Source organism: Micropterus dolomieu, linkage group LG09, assembly GCF_021292245.1.
Source record: "Micropterus dolomieu isolate WLL.071019.BEF.003 ecotype Adirondacks linkage group LG09, ASM2129224v1, whole genome shotgun sequence".
Lineage (NCBI taxonomy): Eukaryota > Metazoa > Chordata > Actinopteri > Centrarchiformes > Centrarchidae > Micropterus > Micropterus dolomieu.
The window spans coordinates 21224329-21239407 of NC_060158.1; the positions used below are offsets into that span (position 1 = coordinate 21224329).

The 15079-nt window shown below is 41.2% G+C and overlaps 1 long non-coding RNA gene across 2 annotated transcripts; it reads left to right on the top strand.

Moving 5' to 3' along the window:
* Nucleotides 1-572: 572 nt before the first annotated feature.
* LOC123976763 lies at nucleotides 573-12533 on the top strand. 2 transcript variants are annotated; one of them, XR_006826420.1, is made up of 3 exons: nucleotides 573-743; nucleotides 7773-7846; nucleotides 11898-12533. It is a non-coding gene; the product is annotated as an uncharacterized LOC123976763 (long non-coding RNA). The 2 variants fall into 2 exon arrangements; XR_006826421.1 differs by having other exon boundaries at nucleotides 7776-7846.
* The last annotated feature ends 2546 nt before the right edge of the window (nucleotides 12534-15079 follow it).

The window sequence follows — 15079 nt, forward strand, 5'->3', positions numbered from 1 at the left end:
CACTTATTGTACATGTAAATACATATATAAAGAAACCCATGGCAGCTCCATGACATACCTACAGTATATAAGTGAACCTTTAGAAAGTCTTGTTGAGAAAGCCATTCACTGAGCTATGATGCCTGTCACCCTGCATTTGATCAATGCTCAGATGTTAAAGCCTCTTTTAAAATGTCACATCTACTTAATATCACATTATTCACCAGATAGTCCAGGCCTTTAATGTTTTTTAATGCTTTCTAAAGCGGACACATTTCTCTCGCGCGCGCTAAAATCCACAGGCAAATGTCACCTAAATGGTAATTTGTATATTGAACATCAAGGACTTCATGCCATTATAAATGTCCTTTTTAAATACTATATGAATGGAAATAAATGTGGTGTGCAACCTGGACTACTAATGAATAAAATGTAAATAGTTTAAGAGGGCAGATGCTTCCCTTGGTTGAAAAATCTTGCGGTGCAACTGGTAGCCAATCAGAGTGGCCTCTGTGTTACATACAGGTAGCAGGTGCTGCACATTAGACGTTAGATGAATGGTGCTACTGCAGGGACTAGAGCTGCTGCAGATGTCCAACAAGCTGACATTATCCACGAAAACCTGATCAATGCTCTGAATGTTTGTTTTTTTGGGGGATTTTTTGAGTATCAAGCAACTTTGATTCCAACCACTGAGACCGGGAGCTAATCTTCGAGAAACAAGAATGAAGCTCAGCAACACTCATCATTTCCCGGCCAGGGCGGTAGGATACACTGCATACACTCGCACCATTCATCCATATCCCCAACTTAATGACACACACTTTTCCTAGCACAGTCCCATTTCCCTTCTGACTTAATGGACCAATTTCATCAACAGCCTTCCCTGTGCTGGTGAATGACTAATAATTGTGTTGTGTAGTGAAGGTTTCATCCCTGTCTTCATTCATACTGATTCCTCAATTGTTTTGTTTGGGTGTTTCTGTATAAATTTAATGTTGTTGTGTAATCAGTCATCCAATTGTTATGGTAAAGAATGAGTAGAAAGATCCATGATACTTAGCCTGTCTCAATATTTACTTTATACTGGATTGAAATCATCTAGTTAAATGGCGAGGCATATCTAACCATAAATGATTGAATTCAACACTGAGACACAAGCATTGTGTGAAAAAATTACAATTTATGCTTGATAGTGAACGTCTTGTTTACTAGTTTGCAAATAGTGTATGTAACCATAGGAACTAATGAACCCTCAGTCATTCAGCAACAACATGCAAACAAACAGAAGGGTATTTGCTGCTGTTATTTTATCCTCCTCCAAGTACATGAAACTAGACGGCTTAACACTAGAGGGCTCACATGCATTGCCATACAGTAGAGCTCCTCTTTATTCAAGGATTTTAGGGGGAGTGGGGGGGTTAGAAATCTTCAGCTATCTCACAGATGACTGTCCAATGTATTATTGATTATACTTTATTGTGCCGAAACATCCCTTTTATAGCCACGAACAAAAATCTACTGAGTAGATGGAATGTAACATCTGAATTAATAAGCAACACAGCATCATGTCTCATGACACCAGAGTGCAAATTGAGGACAGCGCAAACTCAGAGAGAAATTTAGATGAATATAGAAAGAGAGGGGGGTGGAAAAAGGGGAAGGGGAGAGGATTTTTAGAGAGGCATTTGTGTGTGTGCGTGGGAGAAGGAGAAGGACACTAATATGTGATGATGCCTGCTAGTGTGCATTCCCGTGTTTCCTGTTTTCGTGTGCACGCTCTATCACACCGCCGAGTCATTCCTACATGGTAGCAGTGTGTGTGTAAGCCTTCGCAAACTGAGCAGCTGGTCTCCCCTGTGGGAGTCATTAGCAGTGAAGCTCATCCTTTTGTCACACACTCCAGTGTCTGTCCCTCACCTCTCAGCCCAACCTTGGGGCCCATCATGTTCCCCCTGCACACCTGGCTTTACTTCCTTCTTCTCTCCAACTCCAAGGCTCCTCTGGCTGGCTGCTCCCATAGAAACTGAGCTAGATAAATCGAAAGAAGGGGAGAGAGGGCGAAAAAAGAGATGGGGTGGAAGAAAAGGAGCACAGATAGGGAAGGGGTGGAGGGAGAGAATGAGGTCTGTCAGCTCTCCACAACCTATTATCAGAGTCCTGGTGGATGCTTCTACCTCCCCATACATACCTCTCCTTGTACAGTTACAGACAAAAAGAGAGCTGATTCTCACTTTCTTCCTCTGCACTCGTTCCCATGTTATTTCCTTAAATCCCTCGCCTCCCTCATCTGTCCGTCCAGCCAGCCGTCCAGCTGACTGCCTGCTTGTCTGCCTTTGCTCTCTGCCTCTCCACAGTCATGCCACAGGGAGAGTCGGTTATATGAAAGCCTCCTCTTCTCCCCTAATCTCAGCGTGGCAGAGAGGTTGGAGCTGGCTTCACTTCAGATACACAACAGACCCCCACTCGCTTGCCTCTGCCCAGTGCCAAAACACACTCCACACCAGCCCAACAAGCCCCAACGCTTGTCCTCTTTATGGCTCAGCTCTGACCCTACTCAACCTTGCATGAGCTCATTAAGATGTGAATTCAAATTGTTTGCCTGGCCTCCTTTCAGCATTTGTGGAATAGATATTTGAAAATGCATTTGGGTGCTAAGAGGTGGACTGAAGAGAAGATGGCGAGTAAGCAGGTGGCTGGATTTCAGGATGAGTGCTGTTCCAGGAATTCAATAGTTCTCCAATGAACATGTCCCATGCCTCATCTATATCAGACAGAAAATTAAGTGCAATTGATCCCTGGGGTAGATAGTTTGAGCGAAAAATACATCTTTCCTGTCAGGCAGCTGACTTGGAAATGCTGTTGTCATGGCCCTGAATTGCATAAAGTTAACTTGATTTCCAGGCTTGCCTGTCTGTCATATACTGTATCCACTGTACTCACTCTGGGATGGTTTAGGATTGTTCCCATGAGAACCGAGGCCATCCCTCAATGGGGTCCGAACGGAGACGGCGCAGATTGGGAATGAACTCCTTTTTATAGATTTTTTTCTAAATAAAGTGGCTCATTCCCTCCGAATGGCTATGATCCCAACACAATTAACCCGGCAATTTGTCACTTTCAAGGGCATCCACTGGGAGTTTGGGGAAATTGGCCAACTCGTCATCATCCTTCACTCCCAGATCGGTAATGGAAGAGAGTAGAGATGATAGACATGATTAACTATAACCTATGCATTATCTTTCTCATTCTTTCTGTATCCCTTCTTTTTCCTCCTTCCACCAAGTCTTTCTTTGTAAAATTCTCTCTACATTTTGCTTAGATATGTTTTCACTAGCAAGGGCCAAGCCACAACAGTGTGATTTTAAAGGTGTAATGAAATAAGAATGGGATATTGAGGATGGATAAATGGATGTGGGGAAGGGGATGACTGTCTGGGAGGAAGTTGTCCGTTTAGGCCGGTTTGGGATGGATGGATATACACTGCTCAAAAAAATAAAGGGAACACTAAAATAACACATTCTAGATCTGAATGAATGAAATAATCTCATTAAATACTTCATTCTTTACATAGTTGAATGTGCTGACAACAAAATCACGCAAAAATTATCAATGGAAATCTAATTTATCAACCCATGGAGGTCTGGATTTGGAGTCACACTCAAAATCAAAGTGGAAAACCACACTACAGGCCGATCCAACTTTGATGTAATGTCCTTAAAACAAGTCAAAATGAGGCTCAGTAGTGTGTGTGTGGCCTCCATGTGCCTGTATGACCTCCCTACAATGCCTGGGCTCCTGATGAGGTGGCGGATGGTCTCCTGGGGGATCTCCTCCCAGACCTGGACTAATGCATTCGCCAACTCCTGGACAGTCTGGTGCAACATGGCGTTGGTGGATGGAGCGAGACATGATGTCCCAGATGTGCTCAATTGGATTCAGGTCTGGGGAACGGGCGGGCCAGTCCATAGCATCAATGCCTTCCTCTTGCAGGAACTGCTGACACACTCCAGCCACATGAGGTCTAGCATTGTCTTGCATTAGGAGGAACTCCGGGCCAACCGCACCAGCATATGATCTCACAAGGGGTCTGAGGATCTCATCTCAGGCTACCTCTACCATTACTGACCCACCGCCAAACCGGTCATGCTGGAGGATGTTGCAGGCAGCAGAACGTTCTCCACGTCTGTCACGTGCTCAGTGTGAACCTGCTTTCATCTGTGAAGAGCACAGGGCGCCAGTGGCGAATTTGCCAATCTTGGTGTTCTCTGGCAAATGCCAAACGTCCTGCACGGTGTTGGGCTGTAAGCACGACCCTCATACCACCCTCATGGAGTCTGTTTCTGACCGTTTGAGCAGACACATGCACATTTGTGGCCTGCTGGAGGTCATTTTGCAGGGCTCTGGCAGTGCTCCTCCTGCTCCTCCTTGCGCAAAGGCGGAGGTAGCCGTCCTGCTGCTGGGTTGTTGCCCTCCTACGGCCTCCTCCACGTCTCCTGATGTACTGGCCTGTCTCCTGGTAGCGCCTCCATGCTTTGGACACTACGCTGACAGACCCAGCAAACCTTCTTGCCACAGCTCACATTGATGTGCCATCCTGGATGAGCTGCACTACACGAGCCACTTGTGTGGGTTGTAGATTCATGCTACCACTAGAGTGAAAGCACCGCCAGCATTCAAAAGTGACCAAAACATCAGCCAGGAAGCATAGGAACTGAGAAGTGGTCTGTGGTCACCACCTGCAGAACCACTCCTTTATTGGGGGTGTCTTGCTAATTGCCTATAATTTCCACCTGTTGTCTATTCCATTTTCACAACAGCAAGTGAAATTGATTGTCAATCAGTGTTGCTTCCTAAGTGGACAGTTTGATTTCACAGGAGTGTGACTGACTTGGAGTTACATTGTGTTGTTTAAGTGTTCCCTTTATTTTTTTGAGCAGTATATTTGGGGCCGGGGACTCTGGAGTCACCTGAGCTGATTATGGGCCCCAGTACTTGGAAAAGGTGAGATCGGAGAGGTATACTATGTACAGGACAGAATAAGAGGGTATGAATGAAGGGAATAGAGGGTCAAGAAAGGTAAATGGATGAGCGGGAGAGAAAATGAGGGTGGGTCGAGGAAAAACAGAGACAAACTGGACAGGGGGTCCACAGTCATTGCTTTTACTTAAGAATCACTGTATACCCTTGTCTACTAGCCTGTTAGTCACTGTTGTTAATACTGCATGTAGAAGCAAAGTGATGTGGGCCCTCTCTGGATGACTGGATGGAAGTCAGCTGGGTGAATGAAAATACCATTGATTTCCTATGATGGCACAGTGCCAGGCCTGATGCACAGGCACACAGGGTAGATCAGGTGTTAATGAATATCAATGTTAATTTAATGAAGGAGCAAAAAAAAAGGAGGGGAAGAAAGGCAACCTAGAAGCATTTTGTGGAGAAAGATGAGCTTTAAAATGTTACTTGTGTTTAAATATTGTAAATATTGTCACATTAAAAAATACTCTAATTTTACAGTGGTCATTGGCAGAGATGGAAAGAGTACTAAAATATTCTACTTAAGTAAAAGCATTTTTACGTCGATGAATTGTTACTTAAGTACAAGTAAAGTTATTGTATAAAAACCTACTCAAGTAAAAGTAAAAAGTAGCTCATTAAAAATTTACTCAGAGTAAATGTACTTTTTTAACCTCCTAAAATAACTTATTTATACTGATGTAATATCTTATTTATAGGCTTATTTATTATACTTATTTAACTAAATTGCAGTTTTTACACGATTTGATAATGGCACAAAGCCAGATTTTAGTTCGTTTGACAGATACTTTGCCAAAGCAATGGCGTAAAACAATGTTAGAGACATTTTATGTTATTATGAGAAGATTTTTGAATGTTTTTGCTTCATTCTGAAACTGTGGCGAAACAGATTAGATTATAGCGGGCCACACTCATTCAAATTTTAATGGGACTTAATATGCATTAGCATAATAAATTTTTTATTAACATAGGCCTAAGCATAATTAACTAGTTACCAGCAGGTTACTAGTGCCATTAGCAATGTCATGCACCGATGTCTTTTTGGCTAATTTGAGCAAAGCCTCTTACCAAACTATGAAAATTTCTTTTACCAACTACCTGTGGTAAATGCAGGGTGCGAATGAGTGGGTGTGCATGATCCATGTGCTACTCTCCGCAGCAAAAGTCACAGTCCTGTCTCTGAGGCATATGCAAACATGAATTATTTTTAAACAAAAATTTAAAATGTAACAAAGAACAATACTTCAAACAAAACATACTTAAGTAAAAGTAAATTTACAGATTATAAAAACTACTTAAAGTACAAGTACACAAAAAAACTACTCAATTACAGTAACATGAGTAAGTGTAATTTGTTACTTTCCACCTCTGGTCATTGGTTACTGTAATACAACAAAAATCCTTGTCAACATATTAACAATAAATTTAAACAAAGCTTTCCTATTTGTGTAGCAGTTTTTCTTTTACTTGTTAACTTTCACATTCCTAATAATAACCCCTAGTTTTCTCAGACACAGGGGAGCTTTTACTTTATCACAGCCATTCTTGTTTGGCCTTATCCCCCTCCAGTGGAACGATTATCAGAGCGACAGTGTGACAGTGCCTGTCGTCTCAACACACACCAGGTCAAAGCAGACTGTCCTCCCCTTGCTCTGCAACTATTGTTAATTCTCTCCTATTTTACACCATCGATCTCCTGCCTCCCAACCCAAATACCCAGGTCTTTGTGGAGCTGTTAAGCAGCTCCACTGCTGGACTTTCTACCCTTTTGTTGTGGGTGCAATGTCGATCCCAAACTCCCCATGAACTGCCGAGTGGGTTAAAAAAAAGAATGTAATAACCTTATAGAACAACCACATGTAGTTCACATTTCCTATAAATATTTTGCAATTCATGTTCTTTCTTTTATTTTTACGTGTTTACCCCTGTGAGGAGTGGATAGCAAGAAATTTAAGTTCAGAATTTTGAATGGAGGGTTTTCCATGTCAACACAAAAGATTTTATCCATGAAGAGAACTGGGTGTAGTGTTTTGAAATAAAGTGTTTAGAACTGCAATCTGAGTGTAAAGCAGGAAAATTGCTTGTATTTAGGCAGAATTGGTTCGGAGACATGTACATGAATTACAGGTTGTGGTCATTGTGTTTCATATACCAATGTTATTTTGTTTATTATTACCATGTTATTTTGTAACCAATTGAGAAAAACTGTAATATTTACTTGCTAGCAGTCTTTCTACTTATTCACTGTCTCTGTGTACTGTTGCCAATACATGTTTATCAGTAGTACAGCTGAGTGTGTATTGACCCTCATTTGCATGCACATGCAAACAAAATGGGGACCCACTCACACAAACATTCCTCCATAATGTTAATAGTAATAAAAAAAATCCACAGGGTACATTTAATTGTCTCAGATTCTTAAGTGGCTTCAATACTATGAATGTGACCTTATCAGTTTTTTATAACTACAAGACTAAAAGAAAAGACCTTCAAGCAACATTTTTTATCTGTGCTTTATCCATTTTAGTCCATTAACTACAAAATTTACATCAGCTAGACAACTAGCACAAACTTATCAACAGCTGATTAAACAACAAACCCTACCACTGAGAAAAGCTCAGATGATGGAGTCTTTGTGTGAGTCTGCAACCCCGGAGAATCATTCCCCCACCCATCCGTCTTTTACCTGCTTATTTAGCACAGAGCTGCAGTGGCAACAGGGCAAGTAAAAAAACTTCTAACATCCTTTTGCACAGCAGCATCCTCCAGCTCCACCTGGGGGACAGCCAAGCACTTCCAGGTCAGATGCAAGTCAGCTGTCATCTTTCCAGTGAGTCCTGGTCACCTACTCACTTGCATCCACAGCACTGCCAAAAGGAGATGGCGTGAAGCCATACTTGCTAGCTGATTTGACTTCTCTCAGTGTAAAGGTGCAGTAAGTTAGTGATGAATAGGGGTGGGCTGATCACATCATAGTCTGAGCTGAGTCCGTAAAATAAGCCCCAGAACTAGTGGAAGATTTGACCCCAAGTGTTTTTTTTTTCCTAAGTGACTCAAGAAAGGTATACTGCTGCTGACAGAAGGTGGCTGTGAAATGTATGGACTTATGGATTTATTTCAATTTATATTTACGGTAAAATAATGAATTTAGGACTAAGTGCTTGATCTGAACCTGTCTGCATTGCTAGAGGATGAGTAAAAACATCCTGTTGCTAAAATAAATCACAAGAAAACTTTCTTTTATTTTATCATATAAAATACATTATATGTTCATTGTAGGTCTGAACAACAGGAGAACAAACAACTTTCTTCATTTATTAGAAAGATTATTTTCTTTTCATGATCTGTTATTTCCCCCATTAACTTTTGGAGACAATTATAGTCAGTCTGCCTGTCAGCAAGAAACACTCTTTACATAATTTATCGTCATTTCCATTGAGTCACGTGAGACTGATTATTCCTGAACTTTGGCTTTGATATTTGTTACATCATTTCACTTTCCCTTGAAACATTTAGCCAAAAAGACACCATGATCATATTCTGGGTTATTCCATAATGAATTCACATTCAGAATATAAATAAATACAGATGCAGATAATTAATAAATAATGTAAAGGCATCCTCCAAGTATAAACAATCCTGTGCCTCTGAGCAGGACACACACTGTATAAATACATTGTTTGTTAAACAGGTAACAGCAACAGACACAAAACAGGCTGCTCTGGCACTTATACCTGTGTGCCTTTTATTGGGATCAGCACAGTGCACACATGTACAGTCTATAGTGCAGACAAACTCCATCAAAAGTCTCTACAGCTGTTAAAGCTGACTGATAACTGATCCAGCCGTGATCAGGACGTCTTCTCTCCTTGCATGGTTTCCTTGCGTCTCTCTGTGCAAAGATGCAAGTGAGGGAAATGTGGATGCAATTAAGAGAATTGGGATGCACCTTGAGTCTACAGCATGCTATTGTGTTCACAATGACAATGCTAACATTCGGATGTTTAGCAGATATAACATTTACCACATTTACTAATTTAGTTTAGCATGTCACCATGCAATCATTTGCCAATTTTAACCTCACATTGGCGCCCAGTCAGAGGATCGCCACGGTGACCAGAATTTATCCTCTGGAAACCATGAATCTCTGGACAAAATTTCACAGCAATCCATCAAATTGTAGTCTGGACCAAAATGGTGGACTGACTATACAACTTCTTTCACTACTGAAACATGCTATCACTTTCAGATTAATTGACTGAACCCCACACACCACACATAAAAGTTGTGTTGCCTATCGTGATGGAAAATGTTCAGTTGGGAACAATTGCAGTTTAACCTTGAGACCAATCTAACAAAATGGTTTGGGTTTCAAAGCCTACACTGACATCTAACATAATCAAAATGCAGCACACACATCTGCTGCTAAAAGAAGGTTGTTGGTCCCTCTGTGGAGGGAAGACTCTGTGCTCTAAAAAACAGATTTAAACTCCTCAAAGATGTTACTTTGACTCACAACAGACTGTAATTAGGATGAGACAACTTCTAAAATCTTGGGTAAAGAGATCAGCCCAGACTGTGCAAGAGACACGAGGTCAGGCCTTGGCGTACTGATTAAAGGATGGGGTTAACAAGTGAATCAGTTATTCTGAAAGGCACCACAGGATTGTTTGTTCATGAAGATGAGGGTTGAGAAAGAAAAATAAGCTGCTCTTGCATCCTTACATGCCACTTTCTGATATAACAGCTTTAAATAGTACTGTGGTACATTTACCAGCATCTCATTTATGGAGAGATTTTTGGCACTTTATCTTCACAGCAGAGTGTTGGCATTCAGCCACAGCAGGAATATTTCTTGTTTACTGTGTTATAAAAGGGCAGTAACAACAGGAGCACACATACAGTATATAATATATTTAGGACAGTAACAATTTGTGCTGCACATCTAAGTTTGCTGTGAAGCCTCACTTCTCATTAAATGTGAAAAACTTTGACTTGATGAACTAAAGCTATGAGATCCAGCTTGGCAGACTACAGGTGACAGTTGAGTCCGCCCTGAGAGCTTTCTTCTGCAAAGATTCAACCCATCTGTCCCTCTTTCCCTCCCTCTCAACTGCTCTCCCCCTCTCAACATTACCCCTGCCACATTCCCAATCCACCCTTCGCCCATCTTTCACAGCTGTGGAAACAGTTTATAATGGGGTGGGGGGAAGGGGGGGTGCTGGATTTGACTCAGCCAAAAGCTCTCCAGCTGAGAAGTCAATAATTCTATTTCTCTACTCTTAGAGTAGACCCAACCCCCCCCCCCCCCCCCCCCCCCCCCCCCCCCACACACACACACACACACCACACACCACACACCACACACCACACACCACACACACCCGCACCTCCACACCCCGTCTACATGCCTGCATTATCCTAAGCCAAAGCATCCGAGGTGTGTAACATAAGCCTCTGCAGTGCGCCTCATGTTTCATAAAGAGATAACGGACACTAAAAATACCCATCGTGTGCGGAGAGATAGCCAAGCATTAGGAGAAGTATCTAGAGCGAGCAGCCAGCAAAGCAGTCTCCTTTAATTCCAACCACAGACATCTAAGAAAAAGAAAGCAGGATCTTATATACCCAGCCATATATATTACTTTAGAGAAACAGATTGAAAATATTCATAGTTAAAACAGCTCTGTATGGATGTTAATAATAGTAATCTGCTCTGATACCGGGGATAGAAAAGAGAAGAAAATTTCCACAGAATGACACCCCTGCAATGTATCATGCTCTGACAAACACGTGTGTGAAATTTCCCAAATGCATTAGATACATGAGCACATACATTTCTGAAGAAATCCAGAGGGATTAGTTTTAAGAGGTTGCACATAGATTACCAGTGATACAGCTGTGAGCACACACACTTCCAAACTAATTGGGGTGTCTGTAGTCCTGCTAACTCTTTGGGCAGTAGCTATTGTACACACATCACATTAAGTTACAAGTAGCTTGTTAGAGAGAAACTGTGAGTGAAGTGGAGGAAGATCAGGGATGTTTTGGCTTCGAGCAAGTGTTTGTCTCACTACCCATCTGTGTCCCCTCACTATCCAGTACTGATTCTGATCTACATACAGATTGTTTTTTTTTTTTACATGCTCAGTCAGACAGATGGAATAAGACAAGAGAGGTAGCTAAATAAAGAAAACAACCTGACTTTACTTTGGGGAGTATCAGCGGATTATGAGAAGCATTTCTTTTTACAAGGTGAATCAAGAGACTTGCCAGCAGGTCTTTTCCCCAACTCCTCTTAGCCATCTTAGCCCTTATGTGGGCAAATTCAAACCACTAAATTAAAAACTCATCAAAGTTTTTAAAAGTGGCTTGACCCTCAGAATTATCAGCAGCAATCAATTATTCAGAGTCAAACACTGAGTGCTGATTCAGCGTTTCCTCCTCTCAGCAAATTTTGTTTAGGTTGCAAGGTGTCAAACACTGGTTACGACACTTTTGATAAAGTCACAGCAAACGTGAAATATCTAAAATGATTCTTATAACTTCTTGTTCTTTGTCCTCTTCCAATTCTGTCCTTTCACTTCTACTTTTCCCTTAATCTTTCACTTCCAACCATCTTTCCTGTTCTTTTTCCATTTCCTTTTACACATGTTCTTCTTCATCATCTAATGATCTCAATTTATTTACAAATTGGTGGTCTTATGAACCTATACCTACATCAAGTTCCAAATAGTCACAAGCATCATAATTAATAGATGAACACATTTTTCATTCCATCTCTCTAAATCACATACATACACTTTTTGAACCATTGTAACTTGTGATAATATATGTATGGTTTCCCTTCACACTTTGATTTTCCCATTCTGCTTGTAAAGGAGCAGATTGATTACAAAATCATGGAGTTCCAGTTGGCACAAACAAGGCACAGAGTTCAGACAGGAAACAGATTACAACTGTCGGAGCAAATGTCTGAACCATTTCGACTTCCTTCCGATCTTCTCCAGACCTTCACCATTTGGATTTCTATCAAGCCAAAGTGAGTGTCGACTCATCGCTTGTTTCTCATCTTAGCTGGGATATGGATGGAAAAAGATGACTGTGGATACACTCACCCAGCCTGCCCCACCAGTCCGGCATTTCATCTCTGTGTGATTAAATTGGAGACATTCACACCCGATTTGTTAATTCATCAAAATGGTACCTTGTGGGATGCAGAGGTTGAATTAATCACGTTTTGGGCAAATTCATGTTGGCTTGCATAAAGCTCAAACAGGCATGCATTACACATTAGTCTTCTGGTGAAGGTGTCCCACCAGAAACTCATCACATTAATATATTACCCCAGTCGCAAGGTCTGAAGTGAGAAAGAATGAATGAGAGAGACGCAGAGAGAGACTGTGTCTATTGGCGGAGATGACAAGTTATACAGTGAATACAGATGATGAACTTCATATATCAACCAAAATATCAACCAAAAGATCTATGAAATGTCTTTTGAGGAGCAAAACCAATTTGAGATACAATAAATGGAGTCAGAGATATGAAACCTGATGATTTGTGAACTTTTCTCACAGCCCTGTCCTCTTTGAAGAGATTAGCTGCTAGGAGTGAATTGTAATCAACTGCAGAAAAAAAGAACCTTGCTTGTTAGGAATACTGTTTAAGGCGTACAAAATTCCCACAGGGGAGGTGGTGGTGGGGGTGTTGGCCATCTTGGCCCTCCTTTGTCGTCTAATTTGTCTCATAACTACACGGTTTTATAACAGTCTTTAGAAGGTAAATCCCCTTGGCTGAACTTGCCACAGCAAAGCACTGGCATTCAGGGCTTGATAAATGAACACTCAACACCGGTTATTATGATGAATGGGAATTTCACACTTGTAACAGTGCCAGGTATGGTGGGGTGGGGGGGGTGGGGGGCGAAAGAAATTTTTCCCAGAAGTGCTGCCAATGGCAAATTGGAAACGGATACCTATAGGGTCAGTTGACATTCACAGTATTGGCTTTTATTGGATTGTTGGACTTGCTTGAAGTTAGGCCTTGGTGTAGAGAGAAGCTCTGACAAAACATGATCCATTTCCAAGAAAAAAAGAAGCCCAATATCTCAAAGGCTGGTTGGGAAAGGAGTCAATAAACAGATCAGGCGTTACCATGGTGAGCACAGATTAGTGAGGGTCCATGGTCGTTTAGCCATCTGTACAGGTTGCTGGGCCTTGTACTGCAGACATGGATGCAGCCAGCCAATACATTACAGCAACTGTATTATCATTAGAGAAGTACATAAAAGGCGGGGGTGATGTTGCAAACTACACTGGGTGTCTGATCAATGGGGGATATCAAGCAGGGGACCGAAAGAGAGCGAGGGGGTGAGCTAAAGGGAGAGGAGAGATGCAGGGACGAGGGAGGTACGGTATAGGGCAATTTAATCACAACCATCTTGGCTGGATAATAAGAGAGGAGCAAGAGAATATAAATAGTGAGCGAGAGACTAATGGAACTCATTTTAGGAGAGTATTTAACCTATTTCAGAGAGAATCCAGGGTAATCAATTAAAAGTGGTTTTAGCCCAGGCCTCAACTTTAATTACTCTTCAAATGTGATTATTCTCTGACATGCTACCTTAGTCCCAGAAATAGATATTATATTAGCTATATTAAAATGTTGGCTCTTGTAGGCTGCAACCAGAGAGAAACACCCAGAAAAATGCCAAAAGGCAATGGCAGCAATACGTCATCGACTTTGTTGTACATGTATTTATTACTGCTTCTACTGTGCATATTATGTAAGACTTGCTAAGATGAATGTTTGTCATTAGTGAATTAGGTGAATTTATTTTTTTAAGATTGTCAGGACATTCTTTATTTACTAGTAGGTGATTACAAGGCAGCAAGACTTGCAACAATCTTGAAGACCTGAGCTCTATCAGTCAGCAACAACAGCTACAGGGATTTCCAGGGGTCTGTATCATAAAGCAAATTGAACTCAGACAGGCTGTCTTTGGGTTTGTTAATCCTGAAAAACGCAATGTTGTTCTATTCATAACATGTCATTTTGTGACAACAATTCGGTACTAAGGTCACTTAATGACAACTGAAGCAACATTGGTCAGTAGGAATGCTATTTACATGTTTGATGTTCTAAATGGACTTTGCTCTGAGGCTGGTTTGTTTTGCAGAATGGCTTTCTACCACAGTTGAAAGTCAGCCAGCTTTGATCCACCAAACAACGTAAGTATCACAACAGTGGTAGTGGGGGTAGCACGATAACAAAGGGTAGGACCCATTAACAAACTATAGAGCAAAGCAAGTGTAGTTTAATGATGCAAGGAAAAACATAACCAAATACACAAAGCAGAAAAACAAAGATAGGAAATGAAGTTAAAGACACATGAGGAATGCTCACGATCTGCAGCAATGGTTTCAGTCTGTTCTAATTTATCTGCATGCTGTGAGAGAATCTCAATCCTGAAATGGTCTAATTCTGATAAATGATGATATGTGCCCCCCTTGCTGATCCTTTTTGATTTCAGAGTGTGCTGCTCTCTGCTCCAATTTATAATGAAGGTTAAAAAATTGTAGCGACGGCCCACATTTGCTATCATGCAGTGCTGGACTGATTAGCTAGGATTATTATCTAGCATCGTGTCAAATTTTCACTTTGTCCAGACTTTGGTTTATGACCAAATACCTACATAACTAATGGCATTCCCATCAGCATCAACTGTACTTAGTGATTATTGCTAATTAGCAAATGTTAGCATGCCAACATGATGAACTAAGATGGTGAGTGTGTTTAACTTGAAACCTCCTTAACATGTCATTGTGAATGTCTTAGCATGCTGATGTTATCTTTTAGAATTTGTAGGAGGCTTGTGCTTCTTGCCCAGGTCAATACCTTTCTTGCCAGAGTAATAAATGTCGAGTATAATCTGAGCAATTTAATTTATAAAGCTCAGTGCTTGATATTCCCATAATCTGAATGACGAGAACCACCTCTAAATCCCTTCATTGACATTTCACATTCTCATGATGTATAGATGTGTGACCTCTGAAAATAA